Source organism: Camellia sinensis, chromosome 1 (assembly GCF_055761805.1).
Source record: "Camellia sinensis isolate YWXY chromosome 1, ASM5576180v1, whole genome shotgun sequence".
Lineage (NCBI taxonomy): Eukaryota > Viridiplantae > Streptophyta > Magnoliopsida > Ericales > Theaceae > Camellia > Camellia sinensis.
The window spans coordinates 24110574-24130930 of NC_138961.1; positions in this window are offsets into that span (position 1 = coordinate 24110574).

The window sequence follows — 20357 nt, forward strand, 5'->3', positions numbered from 1 at the left end:
TCCTAAACTGTTCCCACTGAATCCTGTTTTCTTCCAGAATGAAGGTAATTCGAGTTTGGAAGACCAAACTCTTTTTAAGGAGGGGAGACTGTAATAACCCTCACCACTGATTATTGATAACCCTACTAATTACTGCTAAACTGAGACTGATTATGAAAAGTAATTGAATCGACAGAAATACTGAACTGACTGATTGAATGCACTAGTTTAAACGCATGTCTATCTGTTTGACTGTTTAATTATCTGTTCATATTTTATGTTTAAACTGCAAATTGAAGGCCTTATCGGCGGCCGAATCTGAAATTGATTGATGATTTATGATAATTAGAATTAATGTGATTTTATGGCATATTTAATTGAAATGTGATTTGGTATGTTTAAATTAGATTATTTATTGATAAATTGCAAACTTGGACTTAATTACAACTTCGCCATGTCTAGTGACCCACTAACTAAACACTTTGAGCCTCATACACACTTGATCAAAACATTTCATCAGCCTCTTTCCTTGTTATTGCCGACTAGAGAGAGTGAGATAGGGAGTTGGAGCGAATTCATCTTGTATTGCTTGGAAATTGGGAAGATTGGAAGAGTTTGTGATCAATTGAGCTCCTAGACCTTGAATACAAGACTTAAGGTAGAACATCCACCTTCTTGAACTTGTTTTTGAATTGATTCTTGCATGGTTCTTGAGCCTCTAGTGATTTAAGCCTAGAATTGGTCCTTATATGTTGAATTGAAGCTCATTTCATGCATGTATGCTTCCATTGTTGAAATTTGAGTTGTTTTCATGGAAAATTGTTACTTGTATGTCCAAGGTCTAGCTAAGGTTCATGAATTCATCTTTTTTTTGGAACAATTGGCTCATTAGAGCAATTATTTGAAGCTTGATAGTTGTTTAAAGTCTTGCATGTTCAATTGAAGTTGTGTTCTTGAAATTTGGTTTAAAATTGAGTTGAATTGATCTTCCTTTGGGACTTTGGTTTTACAATTGACCTTTGAAACATGTTGTTCTATGAGTTTACAAATGTTTTCTAGCAAATTAGCCCAAGAGGATCAAAATTCATGTTTTAAAAGTTGAATTTGAGCTTGAGGTTCAAATCTGGGAATTCTAGATTTTGAACTCACGCTCGAGCGGGGTGACAGGCGCTCGAGCGTGGAAATCGTGCTTCCAGCATTTTGTTCTGTTTTTAAGTCAGCTCGAGTGGGGTAATTTACGCTCGAGCGGGACATTGTGTCTTACGCTCGAGCGGGACCCCTATTTTCTGAAATTTCTGAAAATGCTTTTAAAGTGCATCTTTGCATCCTCATTTCATCCTAGGCATTCTTAGGCCTAGTTTAAGGCATCTTAATGAGGATATAGATGTAGAACCACACCGAGTCAAGATAGGGATTAATTTATTATTTTCCAAACTGTGAACTTAGTGTGTGTTCACTCTGTAACTGTCATGACCCGAACCCGCCCCTATGGGTTAAGGACATAACCGTCCAGTAATCCTGAGATTACCTACGGCCTCAAACCAAAATAAGACATAACTTAATAGAGTAAAAGGGCCAAACGGAAGCAATAATTAAAAACTTTGTCCATGGAGCCGTGCTTATATGCACTTTAAAACAAATCATACACATGCACGTTAATAACCCACATCAAAATACATTACCATAAAATCCTTTACAGACAGGATCATCCAAACCGAGTCAACCCATAACAAAACCATATACAGATATACACAAAGTCCTTGCCAACAAGACAAAATATAAATACATAACAAAGTGGCAATGATGGGTCTCGTGCGTGAGACACAAGGGCTGACCCTCCAAAACTTTTGTTGTTCCTGACAGACTTCACTGGGGCTGGGTTTGGACTTCTCTTGGCTCACCTACAAACACATGAATGAGCGTGAGCGATAGCCCAGTGAATAATATCAAATACAGAGGTTACATAATAATATGTAGAACAACATGCTCCAAACGGCCTTGGGCCCAATTTATACTTCTATTTAACAGATATATAACTATACGAAATTCAAATCAAGTGACTGTAGTTCCAAACATTCTGGCCTTTGGCCCATTTAGATTTCCATTCATGAAAAAACGGCCTTCGGCCCATTCACTTATGTCAAAACGGCCTTCAACCCACTCATTTCTGTCAAAATGGCCTTCGGCCCATTCATTTATGTCAAAACGGACTTTGGCCCACTTGTTCATGTCAAAACGGCCTTCGGCTCACTCATTCATGTCAAAACGACCTTAGGTCCATTCATATATGTCAAAACGACCTTCGGTCCATTCATATATGTCAAAACGACTTTCGGTCCACTCATTTCTATCAAAACGACCTTCGGTCCATTCATTTCTATCAAAATAACCTTCGGTCCATTCATTTATTCATGTCAGACTTTTGTCCATAATCCCAATTAGCAACTCATAAAGTTTATTAGGGAATAAACAATTAGACATTGACAAGCTTTGGAATATTGATATTACTCACAATGATCGGCTCAGCTTGACCCTACACATTTCATGAACACAAAAGGGTCACTAACAGTTCAATCCGTTCTTTAATTCACATATTCCTCTTTAGGCTTTATTCTTATCTCATTAACTCATTTACAATGTTTAACACATGCCTAAGAGTGCTTACAAGTGAAAGAGAACGGAAAACGAAACACAGAACGAGCATACAAAATTTTAGAAAACAGGGTCCCCGCTCGAGCGTGGACTTTCCTGCTCGAGCGGACCTAAGAGGCCTGCAAAAGTACTGGTTACTTCAAAATTACGCTCGAGCGTGATTTAGGGCGCTCAAGTGGAAGGCCTGTCTACAAAAGCTCCCCGCTCGAGCGTGAAATATCCCGCTTGAGCGGACATCCAACTCTGCAAAAAGTGCTGGGAGCACGATTTTCCCGCTCGAGCGGCAGTCACCCCGCTCGAGTGGACATAAAAAATCTGGGTTTTCCAGATTAAGTTCTTGAGCTCCAATTCGATTTTTAACCAACAAATCATGCATGTTATGGCCTAATTCTCAAATATAATCATACTAACATGATGTAAACCCCAAATCACAACCCAATGGAGCTCAATTCACAAATAATTCACATACATGCCCCAATCTCCCATCAAACTCATTCTAACATAACAAATTCATACATTCAAGTTCATATCTTCATAAATTGTACATGCATGTGATGAATTGCCACATTCTTAACTTAGACAACACAAATGGTGATCAAAACATGAGTTTCAACCAAAACCCTACATAAATCATGTGTTTCAAGCTCAAACATGCAAATTCAAAGTAATTTCTTACATGCATGAGTTCTAAGACTTCAAACTTAACAAAATCAACTAATTGCATGCTATTGATCACAAACAACCCTTGAACTTACAAGATCACAATTTCAAACTTATGAATTCAAGACCAAATGCTTACCTAGAGGCTCAATCTTCCAAACTATACCAATTTCTTGAGTTTAATCCTCCAATTCTTCACAAATTTGAGCCAAACACCCAACTCTCCTCTTTTCCCTCTCTCTAGTCGACTTCCTTCTCTATTTCTTGAGTTTAATTCAGCCAAGAAGAATAACAAAGAGGGTATTTGAGTATATAGTGCCCCACTAAGGCATAATATAAATAATATAGAGTAATTGGGCACTAATTCATCAATTTAATCAGCTTAATCTTGTCCGAATCAATTTTTCAATTAAACTTCACCGTAAGCTCTAAAATTTACGCTATTCACAATGGCGTAATCAATTTCGGGTTCCGTGGCCGATAAGGCCTTCAATTTAATTTCTAAAGCAGATTATTCAGACAGATATTCCTACGGTGAACAGATAGAAATCCAAAATCACATACATTCACATAATGGCATACAAAATCATGTTAAACACATAATCATATTCAAATTAAGGACCAATTAGCATATTACGGAACAGGGGTATCACAGTCTTCCCCCCTTTAGGAAGTTTGGTCCTCTAAACTTAAGTTACTTTCGTCGGGAAACAAATTTGGATAGCGTAGTCGCATTTCCTCCTCTTTTTCCCACGTGGCATCCGTCCCATAGTATTCTTTCCATTCCACTTTCACCATTGGGATGGACTTGCTTCTCAACTGTTTCACTTGCCGGTTAATAATTCTTTCTGGCCATTCAGCATACTCCATATTCTCATCAATAGCTACCCGGTAATAATCAATCACATGAAATGGGTCTCGGAGGTAACCCCTCAGCATCGACACATGAAACACATTATGGATTTGCTCGAATCCCGACGGCAACGTAACTCTGTAGGCAACTGGACTGAGCCTCTCCAAAATCTGGAACGACCCAATGTAACGGGGCGACAACTTGCCCTTTTTCCCAAATCTAACTTGGTGTAGACACCCCATTTTTGACCGTCCTCAAGACTTGGACGTCACCATTTGAACACTCGGTGATTATCCATGTTTGTGTTCGTTTGGAGTTCCTGGAGGTCTCGGCTCGCGCGCCTTGCCTCAGGATCTCCGAACTTGACTGTTTAGTGTCTGGTTTTACACCAAACACTTGTATTTTGCCTTGGAGGGGCAGGGAATGCCTTGTGAGGCATCCCCACACACCACCGGCAGTGGCTAGAGGTCACCGGCTGGTTTTTGCTGCCATCGGCACATTTTATTGCCGGTCGGCACTATTTGTTGCCGGCCGGCACTATTTTTTTGCCAAAATGGCATTTTTGGCCGGCCGACTACTGTGCATCTGCTTTTGCAGATATTTTAAGACAGCTGTATTGCCTTTTGCTCCCTTCCATACACGTGTATGGAGGGATCTCCCTCTTATGAAGCTTGTCTTGTAAGCTTTACAAGACAAGAAGTTCCATAGAGGAAGGGTCTCTCTCTTGTTGCAAGGGGTTGGAAACTTGAGATATTTTGAGAGCTTAGACAGCCATTGTTAAGCTCTAGTTTTAGTGTTAGGGTTAAATATACACTCCTATCTCTCCTTCCCTCTCTTTGTGCTCTAGGTGTTTTGTGTCTTACTATTGCACACAAACACCTAGTGTTTCACCTTTGTCTAGCTACTGAGGTTCTAAGGGGTTTGTTTTGAGGTTTTGGAGCTGACTTCAAACCAAAGAAGGCCATTGGAGCATCATTGTTGAAGAAGGCTTCAAGGGTAAGAATCTCACCCCTTTATTCTCCATTTTTGCACCTTATTTCTACCTGTCTTAAATTTGTTTTTGAGCTTGGTGTATAATACAAAAAAGTTCTGTTTTTAGACCCTCTTGGTTGTTTATTAAGGGTGTTTTGTGATTTGAGGGTGTTTGACCCCTCTTAGGCCTTGAAAGGCCTTATTTTGTGCTATTTTGTGCTAGTTTCGGGACTTTGGTGTTTGGGCCTCTTCACCACTGAAATCTTGAGGTATTTCAATGGTGGAGATAGTGCCTTGAAGTCTCTAAAGGGAGAGGGCCACCCCCTCTCCTTGTTGTCCTTGAAAAGGGCATGTTTTGGCCTCTAAAGGGAGCCTATGTTTGAGTGTGTGTTGAGCATGTATAGGCTGTTTTTCATGCTTATATTTCCATAATATAACATGATTTTAAATTGGTTTTGGTACTCCATGCATGCTTAGCATAGTTGCCATGTAATGCCTTGTGATTCCTTAACATGTCTTAGGTCGTGTGCCTTCGTTTCTAGCATGTTTTAGGCTTATATTTGTGAAGGTTTTGTGCTCACTTTGCCATGTTTTAGCTCTGTCCATAGTCGTTTGGGTTGATCTTGGCATGCATAGTATAGCTCCTTTGCATTTGAGTTTGTATGCTTCAAGTATGTGAATGTGTAGAATGTGTTTCTTGCATCATTTTGGTGGTTTGGAACCACCCACCATGTCATTTCAGTCCTTTTAGCATGCCTAAATGTTTGCATTTTGTGGTCCTTTTGTTGCTTCAAGAGTTGGTACTCTATGCTTCATATTTGTGCCATGATGTATACCTCTAGGATTAGGTTGCTTAGATGCCATTTAAGTGATTTTTGAGGTTTGTTTTTGTATGATTTGGGACTGTTTTGCCTCAATTTGGTCATTTACTTCATGAGTCTTATGATCATGCTTTAGGTCCTTGGGCCTCATTGCATGTATAGCTTGCATGAGTAGGTTAATTTGGCATGATCTCCTACATGTTTCCAAAGCTTATAATGCATGCTAATTAGCCCATGATTCCCCCTTTCAAGTGTGTTTGAAAGTTGTTCAATTTGTGCCAAAGTGTCGGGCCTTAACATGTGTATGTGTGCATGTGTGTTTAGCCTCCATTTTTGGGCATTTTGGCCACTGTTTTAGGACCATTTAGGGCTGCCTAATTCATGCTTTAGTCCATCCTCTATTTGGTTTGCATGCTTACCTTGCATGTTTGCTTGTATGCTTTGCATAAGTACATTGCATTGTTCATGTTGCATGAATGATAACATGCTTAGGTTGCATTGCATCAACATGCATTCCTTGCCCCTTGATTTGGTGATAGGGATTAGGACTTTGGTTTGATTTGGTTTGCATGCATTTGAAATCAAAGTTGCATACTTGGTTCTTTGGGCCATCATGCATGGAAATGCGTGATTGGTGGTCCGAGAATCGAGGCACATGCCCCTTTGAGTCATTATCATGATAAGGGACATGGTTGGTGCATATATGCCTTGAATTGTGCTGCCATGCTTTGCCTTGCTCTCTGTTGCTGTCATTTGCAGATTCTGCAGGAACACTCTGCCGACCGGCAGTGTAAGGTGCCGACCGGCAATCATTTCTCTGCCGACAGCTTCATTTTGTGCCGGTGGCCATATCACACTGCCGGTGGCAATTCCAGTCAGCCGGTGGTGATCCCCATTGCCCAAGGAAGCAGTCCTGAGGTTTTGGCAACCTCCAGAGGGGTGAAGGAAGGAAGACAGAGGCAGTTCATGCATGGCGGCGCATTTCCCGAGGCGATTTACTGTTTTCTTAGTTTAATTAAATTTACTTAGTTGATTAAGCAATTTGTAATATTTAATTAGCTTGCGTAGTTAATTAATTTGTAATATTTATTCGGTCCCTCCGAGTGAGGGCAAATATGTAATAAGTGTGTGTGAGTGGTGTGTATGTCTTCCAATCCCCACTTCTTTCTTCCCTTTTACTTACCTGCTTTGATGGTTAGTATTAGGGCACGTTTAATTTAGCATACCTTATGCTATGCATGTGTGCATTCATACATTTGTATTACATACATTAGGCTCGGTACATCATGCTAACTGCATCTGTACTTCAATTTCCAAATTGAATATGTGGTAGTTGATCGCATTTCACATGCCATGTTTAGGGTTAGCCGAGCCTGCCTAGATTGCATTTTTGCATGTGATGCATTAGCCATTTTTAACATGAACTAGGACATGCATGTTTGCTAACTAGTTTACTGTTTTGGCACGGAGTACGATGTAAGTATTTATGCTTTAGCATCCCGCATGCGTGTGAGTGTTGCCATGACAGTATGCCTGCCATGCAGCTAAGTGCTTATGTGTTAAATTGTTTGAATGCCTGTGGGTGAAGGTTGGATTGTTTGAGTTGGAAAGACTGTTGAAATCCGCATTTTAGCCTACTTGCGAGTAGCAAATCCAAAACATTTTTCAAAACAAACGGATATGCAATGCTTATTTCCAAGTTAGGCAATCTAGTCTATACTTGTTTGCTGCGCGCATAACATAGTAATTCTAGGCTAATAAATGGAATAAGAACATGTAATGTTTTCAAAATCGGATATCATGGTTAGTAGAGGCCGGTCTTCGGACCGGGCGAAAGGGGGTGCTCATAGCTGACCTTCCCCGATCGTACCCAAGCTCCCGAGCCGAGACAACTCCGGTGATGACGGACATGTGGCCTTCGGCACCGAGTCAGGGTTTCCTAAATTTCCCCATTTTAAAAATATTTAGGTGGCGACTCTGTATCTGGCAAAGCAGTCCATTTTTGGCACTTTTTTTCAAAAATCTGTTTCTCAAAACGATTTGCCAGATTTGGACTCTTTGGTTCAGATTAAGAACCGCGACAACAAAATCGTGAGTCCGAACTGTAGTAGCATAAGGCCCTCCCCCTCCGCGAGACGTCTACACTTGGCCTTTCGTCGGAGAAACACGGATGAACACATGGTCACCAACCTTATACTCAAGAGGTCTTCTCCGACCGTCTGCATAATTCTTTTGTCGGTCCTGAGCTGTTTTGAGCCTTTGACGAATAGTCTTGATTTTCTCAGAAGTGTCTTGCACAATTTCTAGCCCAAGCAAAGCTCTATCCCCAACCTCTGTCCAGCAAATAGGTGATCTACACCTCCTACCATACAAAGCCTCGTATGGTGCCATACCGATGCTGGAGTGGAAGCTGTTATTATAAGCAAATTCTGCAAGTGGCAAATAATCCTCCCAACTCCCCTGAAAATCCAAAGCACACATGCGAAGCATATCTTCCAAAGTTTGTATCGTTCGTTCTGACTGCCCATCTGTCTGTGGGTGGAACGTAGTACTGAACCTTAGTTCTATTCCCATAGCTTCCTGCAAACTTTTCCACAATCTAGATACAAATTTCGGATCTCTATCCGACACAATAGATACCGGAACTCCGTGTAAACGGACAATTTCATCAACATAAATAGTAGCCAATCTATAAGCAGTAAATATAGTTTTGACAGGCAGAAAGTGTGCAGATTTAGTCAGTCTATCAACTATAACCCAAACAGAATCCATACCTCGAGAAGTCCGAGGTAGGCAAACAACGAAATCCATAGTCACATGTTCTCACTTCCATTCAGGAATAGGAAGAGGTTGAAGTAGACTGCCTGGTTTCTGATGTTCAGCCTTAACTTGCTAACACTGAAGGCACTTGGACACATATTCTGCAATCTCTTTCTTCATTTTAGACCACCAATAGGTCTGTTTCAAATCCCGGTACATTTTATTGTTGCCCGGATGCATAGCAAATACGGATCTGTGGACTTCATCTAAGACCCTCTTCTTTAGTTCCAGGATATCAGGAACACATATTCGGTTTCGGAATTTCAACATTTCATTCTCAACGCTAAATTCTGCTTTTGAACTCGTCTCAAATTCATCCATTACCTTTCTGAGGAACTCATCCTTTTTCTGTTTCTGCTTGATTTCATTAACAATTGCCGGCTCGGCTGTAATAGCGGCTATCAATCCGCCCTGTTCACACATTACCACTTCAATTTCAGACTTCTCAAAATCTTGCAAGATCTCTTTCTCTTCGGTAAGTAAACAAGCCATACTCCCCGTTGATTTTTTTCTCAAGGCATCAGCCACTGTATTAGCTTTCTCGGGGTGATACTGAATCTCTAGATCGCAATCTTTTATCAGTTCCAGTCATCTTCTTTGACGCATGTTCAACTCTTTCTGCGTGAAGAAGTATTTCAGGCTCTTATGATCCGTGTAGACTTCACACTTTGCCCCATACAAATAATGCCGCCAGATTTTCAAAGCAAAAACAACTGCGGCCAATTCTAGGTCATGTGTTGGATAGTTCTTCTCGTGTGGCCTCAACTGCCTGGAGGCGTAAGCAATAACTTTTCCGTTCTGCATTAACACACAACCCAAACCTTTATAAGATGCATCACTGAAAATTACGAAATTTTCTGTACCTGAAGGTAATGTCAAAATTGGTGCAGTAGTCAATCTCGTCTTCAATTCATGAAAGGCTGATTCTCTTTCACCATTCCACTCAAATGGTTGCCTTTTACGTGTCAATTGGGTAAGAGGCACAACTAATTTCGAAAAGTCCTTCACAAACCTCCTGTAGTACCCAACCAAGCCCATGAAATTGTGAACTTCTGTCACATTAGTTGGTGTAAGCCAATTCACAATTGCCTCTATTTTCTGCGGGTCCACTGAAATTCCTTCCTTGTTGATCACATGCCCTAAGAAAACAACTTCATCCAACCAAAACTCACATTTCTTTAGCATAGCAAATAATTTCCTTTCCCGAAGTATTTGTAAAATAGTTCTTAAGTGATGTTCATGTTCAAGTCTATCTTTAGAGTATATCAAAATATCGTCGATGAAGACTACAACAAACTCATCAAGATAGGTTTTAAAAATTCTATTCATTAAGTCCATAAATGCTGCCGGAGAATTAGTCACTCCAAATGGCATAACAAGAAACTCAAAATGACCATACCTCATTCTGAAGGCGGTTTTCTCAACATCCTCTGCCTTAACTTTCAGCTGATGATACCCGGATTTCAAATCAATCTTAGAAAACACCTGTGATCCCTGTAACTGGTCAAATAAATCATCAATACGGGGTATGGGGTATTTGTTCTTTACTGTTACCTTATTCAATTCCCGATAATCGATGCACAAGCGCAAAGTACCATCATTCTTTTCACAAATAGTACTGGTGCACCCCAAGGCGAAGTGATAGGTCGGATAAACCCCTTATCAAGCAGGTCTTGTAACTGTTCTTTCAATTCCTTCATTTCAGCAGTAGCCATTCTGTAGGGGCTTTTAGAAATAGGCTGGGTGCCCAACACAATTTCAATGGTAAACTCTATCTCCATGTCTACCAATTCCCCTGGTAAATCCTTTGGGAACACATCCGGAAATTCTCTACCAATAGGAATATTATTCAATTCAACATTCTCACATTGTTCAGACAACACATAACACAAATAACCCTGGCACCCTTTCCTAATCAGTTTACATGCTTTCATTGCAGATATCAAATAAGGTGGAGGCACTACCCCATTGCCCACAAACACAATCTCCTTATGTTCTGGTGGTTTAAACACGACCCGTTTTGTTACACAATCAATGGTGGCACAATACTTGGTTAACCAATCCATGTCCAAAATTACATCAAAATGTCTAAAATTCAAGGGTAACAAATCTACATACAAGATAGCATCCTCAACACGTATTTCACAAAACCGGTATATGGATTCACACAACACAGATTCCCCCGATAGAGCGGATACACATAGCAAATATGGCAATAATTCTAGGGATCTATTTAGTCTAGATGCAAATGTACATGTCACAAATGAGTGTGTTGATCTAGAGTCAATTAAAACAAAGGCATCCTGATTACATATTGAAATAGTACCTGAGACAACGGCATTGGCATTCCGTGTATCGCCCGGAACAAGCGCAAAAACTCTCCCCTGTCTCACTGTATCCCTAGTAGTAGCAGATCTCAAAGTATTTTCTGACTTTGGAACTGATGCAGTTGAACTAGCTGCTAGTTTCCCACTGTTCTGATTACATTCTCGGGCTATGTGCCCTTGCTTTCCACATTTGAAACAGGCTCCTGATGCACGGTAACAGACTCCACGGTGCCTTTTGCTACAAATGTTGCACATGGGAGCTGTGTCTCGGGAAGAACTTGAAGTAGTTGAGGAGCCCGTGTTTTACTTTTTCAGAAATTTCTTCTTCGAAAAGAAGCCTTGCCTTTTGTTGCCTTTTCATTCTGTTGTTGGCTTAGCTTGTCTAGCTATGTTAGCCTCTGATATAACGGCCCTGTCAAGCACCCCAATGTAGGTCTCCAACTTCAGGACATTCACTCTCTCTAGGATGTCACTTCGGAGCCCACCCTTAAAATGTCTTGCCTTCTTATAATCAGTGTCAATTACATGTGGTGCAAACCTGGCCAATTTAGTGAATTTGGCCTCATACTCAGCTACAGTCATGCTGTCTTGCTTGAGTTCTATGAACTCGGCTACCTTCCTATCCCGAACACATTGCGGGAAGTACTTGTCATAAAAGATCTCCAGAAATTTTACCCAGTCCACCTCTTTATGATTCTCACGCATTAGCATCCACCATTTTCGGGCCTCCTCTTCTAGCATAAAAGTGGCTAGAAGCACCTTTTGTGTCTCTGAACAGGGGAACACTTCAAATAATTTCTCAATGTCGAGGACCCACGCTTCGGCTTTCAACGGATCTAATCCCCCATGTAACTGTGGTGGTTTCATTTTCTTGAATTCCTTAGTGTGAGCTATTATCCGGTCATCATTTTGATTATCTGGCACGAGTGGTGCCGAGGGTGGAGGTGGCGGGTGTGGTTGCTGCCACTGTTGTTGCCACTCCTGTTGCTGTCTCAAAGCCTCTGCCATTTCCTAAATCAGTCTTTCCATTCTGTCCAGTCTGGCAGTAGAAGATTCCTCTATCTCATCACCTCTGGTTCTCATCATCTGATTAAACTTGCATTATATTTCATACAAAAGGTACACAAGTATGCATACACTAAGAAGCACATATTTCCAGATAATTTGCAATGCAAGTAGTTCACAACTTACACATATAATTGTTCATATCAAAACATTTAAGCATATAATCAATGCTTCCTAATTCATATTTATCACATGAAGTATCGTAGATCTTTTCTAGACGCTTATTGCTCTTTTTGGATAAGTGTGTGAGTTATTAACTCGTGCTCTGATATCACTCTATCATGACCCGAATCCGCCCCTATGGGTTAAGGACAAACCGGCCAGTAATCCTGAGATTACCTACGGCCTCAAACCAAAATCAGACATAACTCAACAGAGTAAAGGGGCCAAACGGAAGCAATAATTAAAACCTTTGTCCATAGAGCCGCGCTTATATGCACTTTAAAACAAATCATACACATGTATGTTAATAACCCACATCAAAATACATTACCACAAAATCCTTTACAGACAGGATCATCCAAACCGAGTCAACCCATAACAAAACCATATACAGATATACACAAAGTCCTTGCCAACAAGACAAAATATAAATACATAACAAAGTGGCAAGGATGGGTCTCGTGCGTGAGACACAAGGGCTGACCCTCCAAAACTTTTGTTGTTCCTGACAGACTTCACTGGGGCTGGGTTTAGACTTCTCTTGGCTCACCTACAAACACATGAATGAGCGTGAGCGATAGCCCGGTGAATAATATCAAATACAGAAGTTACGTAATAATATGTAGAACAACATGCTCCAAACAGCCTTGGGCCTAATTCATACTTCTATTTAACAAATATATAACTATACGAAATTCAAATCAAGTGACTGTAGTTCCAAACATTCTGGCCTTTGGCCCATTCGGATTTTCATTCATGACAAAACGGCCTTCGGCCCATTCACTTATGTCAAAATGGCCTTCGGCTCACTCATTTCTGTCAAAATGGCCTTCGGCCCATTCATTTATGTCAAAACGGACTTTGGCCCACTCGTTCACGTCAAAACGGCCTTCAGCCCACTCATTCATGTCAAAACGACCTTAGGTCCATTCATATATGTCAAAACGACCTTCGGTCCACTCATTTCTATCAAAACGACCTTCGGTCCATTTATTTCTGTCAAAACGACCTTCGGTCCATTCATTTCTATCAAAACGACCTTCAGTCCATTCATTTCTGTCAAAACAACCTTCGGTCCATTCATTTATTTATGTCAGACTTTTGTCCACAATCCCAATTAGCAACTCATAAAGTTTATAAGGGAATAAACAATTGGACATTGACAAGCTTTGGAATATTGATATTACTCACAGTGATCGGCTTGCAGATTTGCCCTGGAGCTTGACCCTACACATTTCATGAATACAAAAGGGTCACTAACAGTTCAATCCGTTCTTTAATTCACATATTCCTCTTTAGGCTTTATTCTTATCTCATTAACTCATTTACAATGTTTAACACATGCCTAAGAGTGCTTACAAGTGAAAGAGAACGAAAACGAAACACAGAATGAGCATACAAAATTTCAGAAAATAGGGTCCCCGCTCGAGCGTGGACTTCCCCGCTCGAGCGGACCCAAGAGGCCTGCAAAAGTACTGGTTACTTCAAAATTACGCTCGAGCGTGATTTAGGGCGCTCGAGCGGAAGGCCTGTCTACAAAAGCTCCCCGCTCGAACGTGAAATATCCCGCTCGAGCAGACATCCAACTCTGCAAAAAGTGCTGGGAGCACGATTTTCCCGCTCGAGCGGCAGTCACCCCGCTCGAGCGGACATAAAAAATCTGGGTTTTCCAGATTAAGTTCTTGAGCTCCAATTCGATTTTTAGCCAACAAATCATGCATGTTATGGCCCAATTCTCAAATATAATCATACTAACATGATGTAAACCCCAAATCACAACCCAATGGAGCTCAATTCACAAATAATTCACAAGCATGCCCCAATCTCCCATCAAACTCATTCTAACATAACAAATTCATACATTCAAGTTCATATCTTCATAAATTGTACATGCATGTGATGAATTGCCACATTCTCAACTTAGACAACACAAATGGTGATCAAAACATGAGTTTCAACCAAAACTCTACATAAATCATGTATTTCAAGCTCAAACATGCAAATTCAAAGTAATTTCCTACATGCATGAGTTCTAAGACTTCAAACTTAACAAAATCAACTCATTGCATGCTCTTGATCACAAACAACCCTTGAACTTACAAGATCACAATTTCAAACTTATGAATTCAAGACCAATTGCTTACCTAGAGGCTCAATCTTCCAAACTATAGCAATTTCTTGAGTTTAATCCTCTAATTCTTCACAAATTTGAGCCAAACACCCAACTCTCCTCTTTTTCCTCTCTCTAGCCGACTTCCTTCTCTATTTCTTGAGTTTAATTCAACCAAGAAGAATAACAAAGAGGGTATTTGAGTGTATAGTGCCCCACTAAATCATAATATAAATAATATAGAGTAATTGGGCACTAATTCATCAATTTAATCAGCTTAATCTGGTCCGAATCAATTTTTCAATTAAACTTCACTGTAGGCCCTAAAATTTACGCTATTCACAATGGCGTAATCAATTTTGGGTTCCGTGGCCGATAAGGCCTTCAATTTAATTTCTAAAGCAGATTATTCAGACAGATATTCCTACAGTGAACAGATAGAAACCCAAAATCACATACATTCACATAATGGCATACAAAATCATGTTAAACACATAATCATATTCAAATTAAGGACCAATTAGCATATTACGGAATAGGGGTATCACTGTAACTATGTAGGGTTGGCATTTGAGGACGCGCTCTAGCTTAACTGTAGCCTAGAACTCTGTGAGTAACAACTGTGTAAAGATATGTTCAAATATGATTATCTTCTGAACAATTGAACTGTACTGTTTTCTGAAATGATACTGTTACTAAATGAATGATGTCCTAATTGTGAACTGTATTGTGGCATCCTTAGCAACTACTGTTACTGTTACTATTACTGTTACTGCTACTGCTACTGTTACAGAGATCTCTGTCGGTTCTCATGTTGGAACCACTATTGTTCACTGATATGATGGCCATCAACTGACTGTTCGGTCTGATAAGACCTATTGTACTATTTTGCTACTGGATGTACCACATATGACTGTAATGACTGAATAACTGATATACTGATTGAAATGATTGTTTTCAGTACTGTAAGGACATTCATTCTTAACCTCTCTGCGCATTATGTTATTCACTGGGCTTTAGCTCACTGCTCATATATATATATATGTAGGTGTACAGGCACCGGACCGTTGCTAGAAGCGTCGAGGTATACTCCAGTTTTGTCAAGCCAACCTATGTGCCTCACTGCGAGGTTTCGAGCCTACCAAGCTATGGCTTAGGGGTGTTTTAATTTCCCCTGTCTGTCTCTGTATCTGTTTTGTAATGTTGTATAGACTGATAACACTGTATTGTACTGTCTTAATAGGGATTAAGTCCCTGACCTGGATGATTGTAAATGTTGTACAAACTGTTTTGCACTGATTGTATATATGTATGAAAAGTCTTTTTACATACAGACTGTCACAGCTCATTGGACACTGTTGACTTACTGTTTTGGCTTCCGCCATGCCCCTGTACTCTGTATTACTGTATTACTGTTAAGCAGGCCTTCGGTAATCTTGGATTATTGGCCGGTTACGGTGCTAAACCCATAGGGGCGGGTTTAGGTCGTAACAGCTTAGTAGATAAAATGAACTTGGATATGAGTGCTTTATATAGGTTTTAGGTTTAATATCCACTAATAGCAATAAACTCCTTGGGGCCATGTCCGTACAGGGCATTTGCCTTGGCTTTACATGGGTTCCCGCAAGTGGACAGTGGGATTGAGGATTGGTCCCTCAAAATTAGTCAAGGTATGCGTAAGTTAGGCGGGCCATGTCCATACAGAGCATTCACCTTGACTTTAAATGGGACTCCGTAAGTGGGGGGTGGGATTGGTCTCCAGGATTAATCGAGATGCACTTAAGTTGGGCCAGACACCCGATTATAAAAAAAAATATATATATATATATATTTAGGTCTCTAACATTATAAAATTGTATTCAATAGTTTGGAATATGTTGGTGATAATTACAAATAAAACATCAGAAAATACAAATAATAAAAATTACAATAACTATTGTAAGGGCTGAAGCGCGGGAAATTCGCTCTTTTTAAGGAGATTCAAACCCTCTGCGGTTAGGCAAAGTCTCACACCGATACAGTAGAAAAAATCTTGATTTGTCCCCCCTTAGGATACAACAGCCCGACTAAGTCGTATGGTTAACCAATACTGCACAATTGGTTGAACCCAAAGCTTTATCACATACACCTTTTTTTATTTGCCTGATAATCTCACACAAAGCACGACAAAGCAACAAAAGCTTCTTCTCGTATGTTCCAAGATAGGAGATTAGCTCAATTTATAGAAGATGAAACTTGGTGGACAAGTTTCTTGGAGGATCCTTCTTGGAAGTTGCTTGGAGAATAAGTATGAAGACTTGACTCTTGGAAGACTTGAAGGAGACTTGACTAGGCAAAGACTTGGAGGATAAGAATAGGAAAGGAAATTGGTAAGCAACTTCCTTGAAAGACTTGGAGACTTATAGAGAAAGATAATGAAAACTGGGAGGGAAAGAAAAGAAAATTAAACCTATAACACATATAATATTAAAAAATCTACTAACAAAATATAATGCAGTTATTATTCATGATACATCGATGTTGAAATTAATGAGAAAAAATTGGCAGCTCAACAAAGTTAGGCTTACAAAAGGTTTTCTAGTTTTCCTGGCTTCTAATGCAGTTATTATTCATGACACGTCGATGTTGAAATTAATAAGAAAAAATCGACAACTCAACAAAGTTAGGCTTACAAAAGTTTTTTTTAGTTTTCCTGACTTATACGGTATTTTAAGGTTCACTTGTATGCCTAATATATATAGGTCATGTTAAAACGTGTCATAAAAACACATATTAAAAAAATAATAAATGACTTTTAATAATCTCCAGTTGCATGGAAAATGTAAGAGTAGAAGGAAAATTAATTATGATTTTTTGTAGAGTTTTTTTTTTTTTCATAAGTATCCTTGTTTTTACAAGACAAAATTTTTAAAATTTGTATTTAGAATTTATTTTTAAAAAATTATAAATTAGTTTGGAAAAAATGAATATAAATATATATGTGAATTTTAAATATTATTTTATGTTCCAAAAAAAATCATATGAAAATAATTAGTATTTGATTTTTTAAAAAAAATTTCACCCAAATAAATTTTATTTTTTTAAAGAAAAATAATATAAAACATCAAATTTGAAGGAAAGCGAAGAGACTAAAAAAAATACGGGATGAGAAGGTAGCAAAGCAAAAAAAGGATATTTTGGTCTCATTATAAATATAAAAAAAATTTTAAAAATGTTAAGGATCTCAAATATTTTACTAAATGTCTCACATGGGTATGAGATCTACATCATGTGAATCTCACACCCATGTGAGACATTTGGTAAAACATTTGGAGTGCGTAACATTACTCAAAAAATTTTAGCTAACTTTTAAGGAAAATGCTATAGGTCTCAAATTTTTTACCAAACAAATGACTTAATATTTGGGGTCCACAAAATTATAGACCCCACACCTATGTAAGACATATGTTAAGAAGAAATTTGATCATTTAATGTCTTCTTAACATATGCCTGAACAAAAGCTAACATATATACACATATTTGCAGTTGTGATTTTTGTTCATTTTTAGTATTTTTTTATGTCTGTCTAGCTTAAAAAAGATCTCAAATGTAATTTTTTTTTGAAAAATCCCTAAAAAATAAATAAAATTACTAAAGAAAAAGAAATAAAAAAGTTTCTTTTTTCCTCTAAGAGGATTTTTGTGTGTGTCTGTTTGTTTATTCTGGTAGGAGTAAAAAGTAAATTTTTATTTGAATTAAAAAAAATAAATTTATTAAAGACGAAGAAGTAAAAGAAAAATGTTTAAAAAAAAGTAATTTCTTAACCCGTTTTGAAAGTGTGTTGCGAAGGACTACAAATTTCCAATAACTAAAATTAATTTCCGCTTGAGATTTGTCCGATTCATATGGAAGGGATATTTTGCATGAGTCATGAAATTAGTCAAAATGCGTATAAATTGATCCAAACACCTGATCATAAAAAATAAAAATAAATAAATAAACTAGCTATATAACATTCATTTATGTCAAGTTTTTGATCCATTTTTTAAGATTATGAAAAAGTGCAGTGTTAAAAAAAGAAAAAGGAAAAAAAAATCATGGGTAAATTACATTTATATCTTCTGAAGTTTAGATTTAATACATATTATCTCCTGATGTTTGCAAAATTACACTAACCCCCCATCAATGTAATTATCTAGACGGAATTAACGTTGGTATCAAAAAGAAATTAAATTCATGCATTTTCTCTTTTCTTGCTTTGCTTCACTTTTTCTGGGGTTTTTTTTTCCAATATATATTTTTTTTTACTAAGAGTTGTTACCTTTTATACAAGTAGGAGAGTTTGTGAAATAAGACTATTAATCCTTTTATATTCTCACCCTTGTAGTTTTTTTTTCAGTTCAAAAAAACTACAAGGGTGAGAATATATTTTTTCTAACATCAGAAAATGGGATGTAATCAGATTAAATCTCAAGGGCGTTAGTGTAATTTACCCAAAAATGATTATACAAAATGATATGAAGTATTGAAAACGGTCCTTTCATGTAAAAACATGAACTTGTCACAATGAGTCTTAAGGCTTGTTTTGATAATTAAAAAAAAAACTAATTTATTGGTTTATTGATTTATTTACGTCATATCACTTCTATCTTTCTTTCTTTTTTCTTTTTTTTTTGTACATTTAAAAAAAAATTAAAAAGTTAATTTTTTTTTTTTTTTGTGTGTATCATTGTCCCATCATTTTGAAAGAATATATTTTTTTTTAAATTATAGTGGTTTAACTTTTTTTTTTTTTTTTTGTGTATCATTGTCCCATCATTTTGAAAGAATATATTTTTTTTAAATTATAGTGGTTTAACTTTTTTTTTTTTTTTTTTTTTTTGTGTATCATTGTCCCATCATTTTGAAAGAATATATATTTTTTAAATTATAGTGGTTTAACTTTTTTGTGTGAAAATATAATGAGGAGCAGTTCTAAGAACTAGAAAACGGTCCAAAATTTGAAATCAATAACAAAGATTTTATTAATGAGGTGCCCACAATAACAACTTTAAATGTATAACTTGGGAACGTGCTATAGCACAGGGCTACGAGGGCCTGTGAGTTTTATCTTCGGCCTATGTTGTTGATCAAATCGTTCGTAGTGCAAGGTTTATCAAATAAATTATTTATAAAAAAAATTAAATTAATTGAATATCTATAATTTCAAGATACAACTACATTTGTTTTTAAAAAATATATGATTAAAATAATTTTGATAATTTATTACAAAACAGTTAAGACTTGATCATTAGATTACACATGTCTAATTCTCTTGATTTTTTTGTTTATAAATGATATATTCAACGAATTTTGTAATATGAATAGCTCAAATTAGTAAAATAAATCCAAAACAAATCTCCATTCGAACCCATACCACAAAGAAAAATGTTTCAGAACCCCAAGACCCCTAGTGGGGTGTGATTGGCCAGAATTTTTTTTTTTTTTTTTCTTCTTCAATCGCCAACCTCCACATATGTGTGGGGGTAGGAGAAAGGGGGGGGTCTCAATCACGTTTGTACCATTAAACAAGCAAACCATGTCCTACATAAAAAATGAGTGAGACCCCCAATACCCCAGTGAATGCTGATTAGTCCTTTTCTTCTTTTTTTTTTTTTTTTTTTTTTTGTTCTCCCCTCTTTGACCCCCACGTGTATGTGGGGGGTGGTGAGGCCATCCCAAGTGGGGGTCTGTAGCATAACTCTGTCCTAAATATACACCATAAATTTGATAGATCTGAGATTCCGAACATCTCCTAAGTTTGTTTTCCTAATTTATAGAATTTCCTAATGACAACAAATGCAACTTGATCCCACGTGCGAGGAAACTATTTTCCTAACCCATGAGACATCCATACCATACTACAATAGAGCATCATTATCAAATTATTTTGATAGGCAAATTCTTTTATTTTTTAT